Source organism: Anopheles aquasalis, chromosome 2 (assembly GCF_943734665.1).
Source record: "Anopheles aquasalis chromosome 2, idAnoAquaMG_Q_19, whole genome shotgun sequence".
NCBI lineage: Eukaryota > Metazoa > Arthropoda > Insecta > Diptera > Culicidae > Anopheles > Anopheles aquasalis.
Genome location: NC_064877.1, coordinates 69853147 through 69868146, shown reverse-complemented (window position 1 = coordinate 69868146; position 15000 = coordinate 69853147). Strand labels below are relative to the sequence as shown.

Here is a 15000-nt window from a genome sequence, read left to right as displayed (position 1 = left end):
ATGTGTGTCCCGCGAGGCTCGCGGAATCGTGGGCATTCGTTGCGATGCTGGTATGCGCCTCCTCGATCGCCCCTTCGATCGCCTCCTCGACGAAGCAAATCGTTATCTCGCGGCTGCTGCTGGCCATGTCGTGTCATATCTTAGTATACATGTGTGTCTGTGTCTCTGTCTGTGTTTGCGCGTGTGTTTGGCATTGTTAATGCGATTATAGAAGCCGAAGAAGCGAAGAGTGTACAGTGTAGCAGCGTGGCCGGTCCGGTTCAAGGAGTTAATGGTGTAGATGAGGAATTGTGTGACGCGATCGTGTCTGCATCGGCAACAATCTAACTATCTTGACGAATCGGTGAAGTTGAATTGATCCAAAACAATCAACATTCGAAGTTGTTGTTTTGATTCGATCATCGGTTTTACCGAATTCAACTTCTGGGAAGTGGAAGTTCTTCCCTAAGTCTGACAAGATCTTCCCTAAGTCCCTAAGTCCAAGTCAGTAAGCGTCCACTCACGCTGGATCATCCGCCAGCTTCGGTAGTAACGGGGAGAGCCTTGGTGAAAGTATCGAAATATCCGACAAGGTCACACAACGTCACCTGGCTCGTCCTCGCACCAGCAGCAAGTCCAGAGAGAGGGCCTCCAGCGGGAAGAGCCCCTGGGGCCCCTGGGGCTACGCGATTCCGGGAGCTCGTTTTGCTAGTGCTAGTCTGATTCTGCTGCCTGATATGCGGCAGAGATTGATTGATTGTTTGTTAATCGTATCGCATCGTTTGTCGTCCCTTTTTCGTGGCCACGACCAGACGAGACGAGGCTTGGACGAGGCGCGAGAGGAAAATTTCACCTGCTCCCAATTGTCCGGCCTTCATCAAGGTAAGATTGATTGGTTTTCGGCGTCCTCGACCAGTACTGGGCGCCATCAGCAGGGAGAAACGTGGAATCGAGGCTGGGCTGGAATGCGACTCAATATTTGTATTCGCAGCATCTGCCTGCGGGCCTTAGGTCACATCCGCACGCAGCTGCTCTCAATCTGGAAAAAGCATTTGTTGTGACTTGTTTTGCGGTTAGGCAGTCTATCAAGCTGGAACCGCAATAGGTAACCACAGATGGGCTTCTAGTTGGAGACTCATGACAACCTACTCGCTAGATCGATGCGAATGGCGAGAATCACAGCTTCGTACTAAGAATTATGACCAGAACTTCTACCAGAGTAATTCATATTTGTGTTTGTACATTCCTCGCACGCAACGGAACAGCTTGTAACACTAATCTACAGCTAGATGATATGTTGGTTATAGAGACAATATAAACAAAAGTATCTGCTACCAATGTGCGCCACTATTTAATCGGCAAACTTGCCCCCCTGGTTGAATGGACTCCACCAGTCCAAGAACTTCTCCAACCGAATCCTTTCAAGTGCCGGCGCTGACAAAGTACTGCCACTCGTGGTGCAGTGCTTCGTGCAAAGTATAGAGGCACTTTGGCGATCAGCAAGTGGCCCCCGGCCGGAAGTGGATAGCGACATTGTTTGAAGGAGCTACTGTGGCCTCTTCTTGGCGCTCAAGAGCCGCTCTGCGCCACAGGTTGCGTTGTGGTTCAGATTAAGTGGCGGTAAGGCAATATCTGTTTGCGTTCTAGCCTCTGACTGGCTTCCAGCCACTCCAGTCAACCGTGGCCTTGCCGCGAAAGGGTCCGACTGACGGGCAAGTGCAAAATCTATTTACCGACCGATGTATCCGAACGAGTCAAAGTCTATTAGCGTCACTACGGACGAATGGACGGCTTGGAACAACGCACGCGGGCACACGCCTGGCACGCTGTCCGCATTATGGGCCACCGAACGGGCCGGGGAGAACGTGTTGTGCGTCCGTGCAAGCTGCGTTCCTGCGAAACCGGGCCGGCCAACAGGCTCGACAGCCAGAGACCGGTTCGTCGGTCTCCCGGAGGATCCCGGACGGTTTTGCGCGCACTAGAACGCGGGGCGTCAGGTTGGCCGGTTGGCCCGTGGCGATCCGGTTTTACGACCGGCATCGGCCAGCACGTACCACAGCCCAGCGGGCCAGCATATCGATCGTGCGGTTCGCGCATCGGATGCGCAGCATATCCGTGGCACGGACCGGCGGAATCCCGTCCGCAAAACCTTGGCAAAACAAGCGGCCAGGGTCCATCAGCCAGGGCAGAAATCAATTAAAAACAAATTTTCCTATAAAAGGAGATAACTCCATTCCAATTAAGCGGAATGTTTTTTGCTCTTACACAAAATAAATAAAACATAAACAGCGCTCGCCAGCCGGCGAATAGCGTGGACCTGTCCTTCCGTCGTCGTCGTCGTCGTCGTCGTCGTCGAGTGCCAGCGCCACTTTGTTCTCCGGACCAGATGGGCCCTGCTGGCATCTCGATTGGCGCGCGCGATGCTACCCCGGTCACTAGTGGAATTGCGTTCTTCGTCCTGGGTTGTCCACCGCTACCCGTGGTGCCTCTGCTGGATTCGTTGCGGCCGTAAGGAGCAAAAAACATGTCAACGAACAGGCCGAGACGGGCCAACAAGACGAAGACGACGACGACGACGACGACGATCGAGGATCGGAGATGAAATTAACATTGACAGTCCCGTCACAGCATCCGTCAGTGACTGTGGCAGCGCGGTACTAGCCGATGGTGATGCTGTTTACCTTTCCGTTCGGCCATCCACTGGGTCAGCAGCGGCAGTGCCCTGTTTCTCCTTTCATTCCCTCCGGAAACCCCCCTCCCTTCGGTTCGGACACGGTATCTGCAATTCATTGAGGAACGCAATGCGTGTATCAATTAAAGGTACGGCCAGGGCCTTGCGATGCCAGATGCCATGCCGTTGGGATGGCAACGCTGAGCGAAATGATTGCTTTCCCCCGCCATTTCTTGTTCGCTGTTTTGGTGCTCCGAAAGCTGCACACGGGCTGTCCGATCGGCGATCGGCTACCGGTGCTACCGGAAGCCGGTGTCGATGGTACGATAGTGGTGACCGGAGGCGGAAAGGCAGCCCTTGGAAGCGATTGGTATCGCAAACCAATCTCCCTTCGTGTGCCCCCTGATCCCGCAGCGACGCGAATTCAAGTACTTGTCCTGCATGCACAATGAACGACTCATTTCATGAATGAAGTGTCCCGAAAAGGAAATGTCCTGTTACCGGTCCACGGCCTGACGGACGGACGGACGAGCATGTCATGCGCTCCCTGGTGCTGGTGCTGCTACTGCGTTGACTGGTTTGACAGACGGAACAGGCCACTGGTTTGGGGCCACTCGGCAGGTGAATGAAACAATACATTTGTGATGGAAAGGAATGTACGGCGCTGCGCGCGAAGGATCGGCGTGGTCCAAGATGTGCCCGCAATCGCGATCGGCTTTTGACGTCATTCACTTAATGGAAGATGCTATCAGGTAGCTTTAGCTTGGAAAGAAGTCCATCAACAGAAGAATCGTGATCGAGAAGGGTGGATCTGGTTCGAAGTCTATTACAATTCGTTGATAAAGAAGCAGCTGCAGTATCCAGCTACGAGACTAGAATATGCAACAGAGATACTAACTTCAAATCGAAGTTTCAGATGTTGATGTTAAAAGAATGTGGAATCTAACAAAGTTCTCTTCTTTGAATTTGTTTTTGGGGATCGACAAGTTGCCACGGATATCGACGACGAAGAACGGCTTTTTTGGAGAACAGTACATTGTATGGCATTATCTTCACCAAAAGACCGAGCTCTGGCAGAGGAGCAAACAATGTTACAGTTCACCTGTTACCACCCATCAGCTAAAGTACGGCACTGTTTGTGTGCTCGATGAAATTGAAATCTGAGTCCGGCGATGAGACGAAACTCTCCAAGTTCCTGGGAAACTTGAGCTTACACCGTTCGATCGCTAGTTCGCGCAGTGTTCTCGATTCTTGAGCGCCCCCGAGACAGAGAGAGTACCATCGTTGGCTTGCTGCCTCCGTGCCAGTGTTCCGCTGGGATCGCTCGAGATGGTACATATGGCATTCGAGCCTCCGGAACGAACGGTTGCCGAGTTCGTGGAAATCCTTCTTCAGCTTTCCAGCGTTGCCTCGAACGAACGTAACGCATTCCGGTTGAAGAGCGCTTGAGGAGTGAGCTTGAGAGTGGCATTTGTGGCCTGATCGGTATGTGCCGGACCGTACCGACCAGAGAGCCCCGCCGGAGTACCGCGGAGCACCGGAGAGGATCCGGATCTCGAATTACAGCAAATCCCGATTGCCGATCTGCCTACATTCTGCTGCTGCTGCTGCTGCTGCTGCTGCTGTGGGCATCACACTTTCGGCCTTCCAGCATATTTCAACCACATGGCACGACTGATCGCAGATCTTCAGCTAGAGTAAGACAGAGACAAGAGAGAGAGAGAGAAAGAGAGATAGCGAAGGCACAGCTGACGTGGCCGCTTTTTTCGGCTTTTGCACCAGCCAGCAAGCCAGCCAGCCAGACAGCGGGCTGGAGTCAAGCTGTCTGGCAGAATCGCTCGAAAGGCCATGAAAGGCATGTGGCACGGAGGAGAGGTTTGCGGAGGTTTTGCGACGGGGCCAGTCGCCCAGGGCTAGGGCTTAGGGGCCTGCCCACGGGGATTCCTGACTTCCCGGGAGTAACGGCACAATGGAGACAAAGGGATTGGAAAGACTGCCAGCAAAAAAGGATCACAGGACACATAACAAAAGAGCGGCCACTTCATGGCTCAGGCCCCGGGTCTCACGTACGCACGCACGCACGCACGCGGCTCATCTTATTAGGTCGCCCTATTGTCTACGCTGCTGCTGCTGCCGCCACCGCCAAGCAGCAGCTTGCAGCATCTTGTGGCTGGCAGGCTGGTAATCATCGTGTGGCAATCCGGAGGGCTAACCATCTACGTTTTCTATGGCCGACGCAGCCACACTCTGACTTTTGGTCACCATTATCAGGCATAAATCTTCCTCCAAAAAAGGGCATCAGTGGAATGGCGGGAGAGAGAGAGAGAGAGGGAAAGGGAGGAGAGAGCAAAAAACAAGGGAAAGAGATCGTTGTGAGAAGATGCTTGGAACCGTTGTTGTGGCCACTTGAAGCGAGTGGCAGCTTTCCCACTAGAGAATGATGATGCTGCTGCTGCTGCTGATGATCACGATGACGATGATGCCATTACCGCTGTACGGCACTACTGCGCTCAGCTGCAGCCCGCATCGCAACATACGACGATGCCGGACGATACGGTTATATGGTCATTTGCTTACGAAAGCATACCCGATGCTCGCTTCAGCTTGAGTCCATCACCACTTACCACCACCACCACCACCAGCACCGGCGTCACGTAAGGCCTATTTACATTTCGCCCCGAATTGATGAACGGCGAGGACGGCAGCGATGACGGTGGTGGTTGAGGGCGCCCTGCAACACCCCTTCCACGTTGATCCTCGCTTGCTCCTCAGGCTGCCGTTCAGATTTTCGTTTTGTTCCTTTTACGGGGTGGCCCGATCCCGTCAAGGTTGTTTGGCGTTCGTTCGTTCGTTCGCGCGCATGGCGAGCGAGCGAGTGAACGAGCGTGGCGTCCCCGTTCCGGCGACACACGCGGACAGACCATGGGACGGAATCCGACCAGACTGCCTGTCGCTGTCGGTGTCGCAGGCTACACGAGCTAGATGAGCTCGGTGGCGAGCGATCTTCGGGGCGTGCTTCTAGCGAGGGAGACATTTTGTAGCGTGCTGGTGTGTATCTTTGTCCGTGCGAGAGCGTGGGAAACATTAGATTTTTCCTCGTTTTCCGGGCACCGGGAACGATCGATCGATGGTTTCTGGTGTTGAAACTCCCAGATCGCACAACAAGGTCAGATCGTTTCGGTTGCTAACCGCTGCTGCTACTGCTGCGATCGTCTCTAAACAATGTTTTTTCTTCCCCTTTCTACACCCACCGAGAGCGAAGGAAAACACCACAAACGCGGCCGTGTTTGATATGATCAATGCGCGTACGGCGCGTGCGGTCGCCGCCGATCGATCATGATTCGATCCAGGGCCTCGCCGTTTTGAGACCAGCCGCTCCAGATTGGCGTTGATGAATCGTGAGGTATTTGCATACACATCCACACTCCAGCCGGGCCCGCCAGCGGAAGGGGAGTGTGTGGTTCATTTTTGGCGAAACAAGCACGCCACGCCGGCCACGCACGATCGACGATCAGCAGGATCAGATCACCTGCACCTCGCACAACCGGTGGCAGTGGTGGTGGTGGTGGTGAGGAGGAGGTAGCGATAATGATTGCCGACACAGGCACATTGGTAGACGGGCTGGCGACCGGCGCGTGATTCCCAATCGTGGCTCAATGCGCAATGCCGCCGATCATCATCATCATCGTCTGCTGCTGCTGCCGTGCGAATTGATCGATCGAGCGTTCGCGCCCGTCGGGATCAATCGAGTGTCAAGTGATGCTGTCCAGCTGTGGCGGTGGTGGCAAGTGATCGCGCCAGCCATAACGATCGCGATCCGCAGGAGGGAAAAAAAAAGGTGAACGATTGTTTGCCCTTCTGCTGCGGCTGCCGGGTGGCTGCCGGGCGTCCTGTTTGCCAGCCATCCAGCTTGCTCAAGTGACGAGCCAAAGTGCCAGTGTGTCTGGTGGTCTGGTGCCGTCGCGTTGTTGTTGTTGTTGTTATGCTTCGAGCGTCCTTCGAGCGACCCCGGACTCCGACGAGATGGTTGGTTGGCCGAAGGTTATGCTTCGCTTCACTGTTCGCGCGGACATTCACACACAGTCCCCACCACCGGTCACCAGCACGATCGTCATGATGGTCGTGGTTGAAGCATAATAGGCACGCGGCCACGGACGCACAACCGAGCGAACAAGCAAGAAGGTCTAGCGAGACGTGGCCTGGACGGATGGATGGATGGAAAGGAGGCCGCCACCGGCGTAATCAAGGCGTAATGTGTCCGAGTCCATTAAAAGCTTGTCAGATAACCCGTTTCGGACGGTGCTGCACTTGCTTTTACACTGGTGAGAAGAGACAGGAGAACGGGCAGAAAAGGAACGACGTACAGGCGATTGTAGTGTCGTGGCGTTGGGTCAGCAAACAGAAAATATACACTTTTTTTTTCTTTCTCTTATCACGAGTACCATGAACGCGCGTACGCGAGCATGAATTTTGTGTGGCGAGCGCTCTCGCTTGACTTGAAGTAGAGGAGTGAAACAGTCGCGCGGCGTTCGCTCAAAACAGAAAGCACACCGGCGACCGGCCTGTTGGCCTGCGGCGGTTCAACTCCAAGGCTCGGATACCTGTGTGACATTGAAGTGCCTGCTTAGTGGAGTTTTGCGTGCGGTTACCCCCTATTGCCGAAAAAAAAAAAACGCCGTCCTCTAGTTGAACGACCGCAATGAACTCACTCACAAACCACAACCATTCTCATTTCCTGTCTCCGTTTGGTGTACGCTTCCTGTTGGCCCCGGGAAGTCTACGGACGATAGAAAAGGGTCACCGTTTACCCGACTAATCGCACAAGCCTCGAGATTGATCCGAGCGCTACTCTACTCTCTGGCCACCAGTGAGTGAAAGGAAAACATCGGGGTTTTCCCCGCCATTTTTGTGGCATCCTGTGATGCGCTCGTGGAAATACCCACGATCTAGTGCGGGTGGCCTGCCCGGAAGAAGGTGTGAACCATCATAACATTGGAATGTCCTTAATGGGCGATGTTTTTTTTTTTACCGGAATGCGTCCGCGTAGACAAACACCGCCAACAGCGTGTCCGTTTTGCTTGAATGGAAGGAATGGCGGGAATTTCCATCGATTTCCCATTCTTAACGGCGAACGGAACGGATTAGAGCGAAGATGGCCGAAGATCCGGGCAGTAAAGGAAGCGGAGGCGTTGCCAGTGCGCGACGAACGTGCGACATCGAAGTTAGTTGGTTATCCGGTGGTAGCGGATTAAAAAAAAACGGTTACCAAGACCTCTTGTTGGCCGCGATTGACCAGCGTACCCGAGAAGCGCGAAGGAGAGAGAGAGTGGCTAGAGGGTAGAGGTGTTCGGCCGGCCGCAAGACGCTTATCATCCAGCCCGGGGCGCACTGGTGCGATAGTAAACATCCTACCAGGCGTGCACTAACCAGACCAGATCCCGCCAGCTGATGGATGTGGAGTGAGCGGGAGAGAGGGGTGTTAATTTATTAATTGTTTGATCATGCATAATTCATTCAATCCAAATAACAGCTAAACGTCACTTCACAGAGCATCAATCGCGTCCGTCGGAAATCTTGATCCCGGCAGATCGCAGATGGAACCGCGCTCCGAAACCGACATCCCGAAAGGGCTCCCTGTAGCGTTTCGTTTTCGTCATAAATAAGGTCGGAAGTGAAAATGACATGTGGGGATTGCCAGCTGGCCGGCCGAGGGGAAGCTTCACGGATCGCGGCATCGTGCCGTACGGGACCAAAACAAGCGCCAAGCGGCGATCGCGCGCGACTGTTTTGCACGATCCCCGGAAACAGGGCAACCGGGCAACAGCTAAGGAGCTAACTGGCACGATTACGCTTACCGCGATCACACCAACCAAGGGCAAGGCGCGTCATTCTGTCTAGAAGTCGTAGAAAAGCGGCAGCGCGCGGAACGAAAATTTGGAAAAATCGAAAATCCGAAGTCGAGTTTTGGATGATGGAAAGGGATGGCGGTGGGAGGGGGGGATTAAAGGGAGAAAGGTCATCCAGTGCGTCAAGTGCGCCACAATCCCACCAACGAACATACACACATTCAGACAGACAGCGAAACACACAGTTTTCTACTGGAACTGCGAAAGGGCCACGTCAGAGAAGCGCACTGCTACTACTGTTGCTGCTGTTGCTGCTGTTGCTGCTGTTGCTGCTGCTGCTGCTGGTGTTTACAAATCCGTTCTCATAAATATTCTCTCACTTCTCGCGGCTTATGGCACGACCGCCGATGGCGGTGGCGGTCTCCACCACCACTACTGGCTTGCACCGTCCTGCGCCGTGATCACTCAATCGCAATGGCGGTGAAAGAAGGTCCACCGGGGCGCGATCGCTCGCTCGAGCCCGCTGTACGAGATCATACCGATCGTTGAGATGAGCCGCACAGAGTGTGTGATAATAAGCAAGAGAGAGAGAGAGAGAGAGAGAGAGAGAGAGAAGAGGAGAGAGAGAGCGAGCAGGAGACAGGGACATGCACACGCGTTGGAAACGTTTACATAAATCTTCACGATTTGTTGGAGTGTAAATAACTGTTAATGAAAATATGATTTCCTCAATATTTCTTCCTGCTTGAAGGGTGTATATCCTCGGTTCCTCGGGTTACTTGCTATGTTGCGGTTAATGTTAATGCTGCGCTACCAGAGGTGGCACGCGCGTGCTAGTGGTTTGTGGCTGGCGTGCACGTCGTACTGTCCACATCACGGATAGTGACACTAGGCACGCACAGCGATCGCATCCCCACAATGCGTGAGGAGCGTCGCGAAGATAGCGAAGAGCGAGAGTGAGAGAGAGTGCGAGTTCTCCACCGAGCTCTGCTGTGCTCAGCGCTGCTGTTGCTGCTGCCCGTATGTCTGCCATCAACGATCCGATCCGATGGGACGAAGGGGGGGGGGGGGGGGAGCACGGACACTGGCCACCAGCTGCGGTGGCATGCAATTGACCGGTAGTAGTCGCCGTGGCGACGAGATAGTGTCTCATAAACAAGCGCGCGAATTAAAACCACATGCACGCAGGATCGTAGACCCACACATACACGCAACCGATCACGAGTAGCACTCAGCAGCACAGCCAGACCAGAGGAAAGGGGAGCGACGAACAAATCACTGAACCGCTTCGGTTCGGTGTGCTGCGGTTTTGAAATCCTCAAGGAAAACCACAATTCCGGCCAGATTCCGCTGCTTTGCATCGAACCACCGAGCGCCATTTGCGAGCGCGCTGTGATGTAGTACCAGGCATCAGCAGCAGCAGCAGCAGCAGCAGCAGCAGCAGCAGCAGGCTTTGGACAGGCGCACCCTCTAGTACCTCGGTAGTATGCGTAGTGGCAGCGCCGTTTGTCGTAGCCTGCCTGACGTGTTTACTACTCGATGGCATAATGGATGGAAGCGACTCGAATGCATCGAATGGGCTCCATCGCAGCAAGTTTGAATACACATAACTTCACAAACTGTTTTCTGTGCATTGAAGAACGTTCTGTTTTGCAATTTTTTTGTATTAAAAGCCACATAATGAGATTGAAAATGGAACTCTAATCATGTCTCCATTCTAATCCGATTGATCGATTGATAGTTTTTAGTTTTAAGTACATCCAACATGAAGTGTTGAAGTTGATCAACAATGTCTTCCCAGCTAGTCCATAGAATGCTTGCAGTACAAACAAATAATTCCGAATCATAATTTATGGTGAGCCACAATACCACGAGCAAGGAAGGAAGGCACTCATCGCTTAATGCGTCTTACATTCTTCGATCACGGAGCCCCCTTTTACCCCACCCGTTATTCTCTGCCCTGCACGCCTCCAACCGAAAAGGCCAACGCGGTCCAGCACCGTGCGCACCGCGAAGAAAATCATTTCCCAACCCCGGCTTGATTGGCGTGTTCTGATTGGCTCCGGCGGGGCTATCGGTGCCCGACGATCGCACACACGCGCGGCTCGGATTCCTTCTTGTTCTTGGGCGTTCTACGGGACTCGCCCCACAAGGTTCGCCGAGCTCGCGCATCTTATAGGAGGGGTTTAGGATCCTTCGGGGTGGATCGGATCGTATCGGATCGCTGCAGCCGTCGCCGTCGCCGCTGCCACTGCCGCAGCAGCAGCAGCATCACGATGCGTTGCTGCGCCTCGCCACACCGTGGGGACGGATGGGCGGACGGTTGTTCTACTGCTGCTGCTGCTTCTGTTGTTTATTCTTTCCACCGGTGGGGGGGGGGGGGTGGGGAGATGATCTCCGGATTCTGGCGGCATGCCCGAATGCCGGGCTGCAGTGTGAACGAGAGCGGCTGGGTGGCTTTTGGTGGCTGGATATCGTTGTGTGCGGTCGCCAGACAAAGACCACTCGAGATCGGCTCGAGTGAACGAGAGGGAGGGATAGATAAAGCGCGGGTGAGGGAGTGAGAGGGCCGTGACGATCGACGATGATCGTCGGGCAGGAACTCACGAGCGGTCCATGCGGGGTGCGAAGATCGCGTTGGAAGAAATATGAAAGCTCACTCGCCGCACGCAGAGATCGAGCGAACGGGCCGCGCGGCGCGGTCACTCATCCTGGCGATCGCGTGTGAGAAGCTTTCACGACGCCCGGCACTCGGCGCACGCGATCACCGAGCCGGGCACTCAGCGGCAGTAACAGCGGCAACAGCATCCCGAGCAGCAGCAGCAGCAGCAAGCTAAGTGCGCTCCGAGTATCCGCTCATTCTGCAGGCAAACGCGGGCAGCCGAGGAGCATCCAGGCAGAGGACTCGATTCTAGCAGCAGCAGCAGCAGGAGCAGCACTAGAACCAATAGAACGATCTAGCTAGCTTATCGTGCGCAGTGTATGTTTGTCTGATTGTGTGTGTCGGTGCGTGCGCGTATTTTGCATCGTTACGCTCGATCGCACGGCCGAGAAGTGGGGTGAGAAGATGACAGAAGTGATCTGAACTGGTGCAATCGATCGGTTCGCCGCGAGATTGATTCGCACCGTTACTAGCGAAAGGGGGCAATCCCGTTCATCGGTTTGTTTGTTTGTTTGTTTGTTTGATTGTTGGTGGCTTCCAGGTTGGTGGGGCGAGTGCGTGCGTGACAAGACAAGTGCTGAAAGCCTTCAGAGCAGAGCCTTCGCGACACGGATGATGCATGATATAAGCCATACAGCGAATGCTCTCTAAAAACCTGATCCCCAGACAGAGCGAACCCGCAAACCGAGTTCGAAGTGAGCGTGAGAAGCAAACGGGCGGAGGAACCACAAGACCTCCAGCAGGAATGCGTTTCGCGATCGCGAAACACGGTTGAAAGTCCAGTGCCAGTGCCAGTGCCAGTGTGTGTGGTTTGTTGTGTGAATTACTGTGTGTGCGCGCGCGCAGTCCAGAGTGCAGCGACAAAACAGCGACGGAGGACACGCTCCTTCCGTGCGTAGGCGTAGATCATAAAGTGAACCAAGCAACTTTCGTGCCCATTTTGCGGTGACGGTGGAACAGGTGGAGACGGTGGCGGGCGGATTCGTGATCGTGGCCACAAACACCCCGATCTCACCCCCCCCCCCCCCCCTCCCCCCGCATCGAGATCACTGGCTGGCTTGGCTCTGCCTTGAACACACGATCGTTTACATACGCGATTTACTGTGGCGTGCTGTGGTGTGGTGGTGTGCGGAGGTTATGAGTAGAGCGAAAGGCCAGCCTTTAGCGAACGACGACGACGACGACGTCGACAACGACGACGCAGGGTGCAAGCCATTTGTGCGCGGTGCAAGCGCAGCCCGACAGACAACAGTGGCGAGCAAATTTGCTATCGGGAGTGCGACGGTGTTTGTGTGTGGTTTTGTGTGTCTGTGTGCAAGGGGCGGTGCGACCGGGTGCGACATCCAGGTAGGAAGGATGTGCACTGAGCACTGACTCCTTCTGATCTCACGGGCGACGACGACGGTTTTGCTCGCAGCGAACGACCAATCGCCAAGCAGCAGTCAAGCAGCGACAGCAGCAGCAGCAACAACAACAACAACAACAACAGTAGGTCCCATAGGGTGGGACGAGGACGAGGACGAGGAACCCAAATCAAGCTGGGGACCGAAACGTCCATCCGACCATCTGCCAAGTCAAACCGGCCAAGGTAAGATAACCCAATGAGTATTCCAACATTCGTACGTCACAAGACTCAAGAGTTTGGCAAGGAATTGGCTCTCAAATCTGGCCAATTCCCGACGAAGCGGTGCACCTGCATCCATTTTTTCGCAAGCCATTACCTGCCATCAGAGACAGAGAGAGAGATTGAGGAAGAGAAGTAAGGCTATCACAAGACGGAACGAAGCGAATTCACTTGGTACCTTCACTGACTGACTTCAGGGGAAAACTCATATCTGGAACCAGAATCGGGACCACCGATCCCAAGATGGTCCCACGGATAAGTCCACGACAGCACAAGAGCACAAGCACAAGCGCTACGCTTCATTACAGGGGAGCTTCGTAATTGCAGAATGGCTCACATAACTCATCAACACTTGGCCGCTTTTGGCGCAGTGTTCATAATTGTCCGATGTCTCGCGTTGATATCATCGTGAGAATGGTGCCAAAGCGAACCGTAAATCAGTGCCTAAAGTGGCAGGACGTGGTTTGCAGCTAGAAGGAACTACTGCAACTCCCAGGATCTCTGCTGATTCACGTCCATCGCGGAGATTCTTACAGAAAGCTTGCAGTTGTCGCAGAGATGACGATCCTCACGTCAATTGTAAGTGCTGTGTGAGTGAATTGCTAACTCCATGACTCACCCACTCAACCCAGAAGCCTTAGTAGCAGGTTCCGCAAAAAGATTCCACAATGGGCGCAAGAATGTGGCCCATTTCCATACCAGTCACCACTGGGACCACAGCGGACCTACAGGGGATCAGTAAATCAATCAAGCAAACACCATTCCAGTTCGGCGCACAGACGGCGTACTGGCCGACGGGGTGATGGATAAACGTCCACGTATATAGCCACAGCCACCACAGACTCCTCGGAACTGGCGCCACACAGTTCAGGTGTCGCCTTCTTTACAGTCCAAGTGCTTCCAAGTCGCCTGGCATCGGCACCGGCACCGGTACCGGCGTTGCCCGAACGTGTTAGATGATAAAAACATAAAACCAACAACACCCACCCATCCACCCTTCTCCTCCTCTTGGTCCCTCTTCCCCGTAGTCCCGGGTACACCCCGCAGTCTGGCCGCAGTCTGGGCTGTTGTGCGGCAGGTTTGAGCTCCGGAACCCCGTAAAAGGGATCCGCCAGATTCCCGATCCGGCTGGCGACAAAATCCTGGCACCGGACCAGCTTTCCGATGTTACCGTGTATGTGTGCTGCTCGGTCTTGGCTGCTCCGGAATTTGCTGATCGGAATTGTCACCAGCGCCTCACTCACTAACCTGATCAAGCGACGATCGACAGCGACAATCGTTATTCAAATGCGATCTCGATTAATGATTCTTGCGTGGTTACGTGCACGAGACAAGGGAAGGGAAGGAAGGAAGAGAGCAGCAGGAGCACGCTGCGATCGCTGGGTGGTGATAATCGAGGCTAAAAATATAAAACCTGTCCCCAGAAGTACTTCTCACTCATCCACCCGCCACTCAGCCACCCCCCATGGGGTGAGTGTAGTGGGTTGGCGCGAGGCGCACATTCATCATCATCGTCGTCGTGGTCGTCGTCGCAGCATTTGCGGCACTTTTGTGCGATAGCAATTGTTTGTTTATTGATCTCTTTGCATCATTTCAACGTCCCCCAACTCCTCCTTTTCCTATTTTTATTGTCGCGTTGACACACGCGTTGAGCGGTCGGCCTGAAGGGTTGCGTTAACCACAAGCCGCGATGTCAATCGATCGATCGATTCGCGATTGCGTTTCCAATTTGCGATCAAAGTTTGTGCTTCCAGCGTGTGGGGCGGGGGTGGGCAGTTTCGTCGGGGGTTTGATGGGGGGTTTTTAGCGAAACATCTGTTGACGCACTTGACGGTTGACGCTGTGCGGTGATGCGCTAGAACAACACTCGATCGACGGTTGGTCGAGGGATCGGTGAGCCGGGATCGCACGAGATTAGCAACAACCCCCTGCTGCGTTCGGCCCTACCCTCTCCCTCTCCCTCTCTCTCTCGGGGGCTGCCGTAATCGCTGCGGACCGCCGCACATCATGACCTACATCGTCATCGGTCCGTGCATCGGATTGCTCACTCACTCGACGCATGATGCTGAACTTGAAGGTCCAGAGCGACGGTATAGGGCAGGAGTCGTTGCGAGTGGGACTCGCAGGACGCGCTGTCGGTGATAGTCGAGAGTGCATCGCATTGTTTACTCGCCACGATCGTGATCGCGCGAACTGTTCTGGGCGTCCCATACCCGTT

At 54.3% G+C, this 15000-nt stretch overlaps 1 protein-coding gene across 3 annotated transcripts in view; it reads left to right on the top strand.

The window, feature by feature from the left end:
• LOC126569754 (protein decapentaplegic) overlaps window positions 1–15000 on the top strand; it is a 22371-nt gene that overhangs the window by 1011 nt on the left and 6360 nt on the right. For all 3 annotated transcript variants that reach the window (XM_050227069.1, XM_050227068.1, XM_050227070.1), the window contains exon 2: window positions 11700–12746. The gene's annotated coding sequence lies outside the window, so the exon portion shown is untranslated. The remainder of the gene's footprint in view (window positions 1–11699; window positions 12747–15000) is intronic.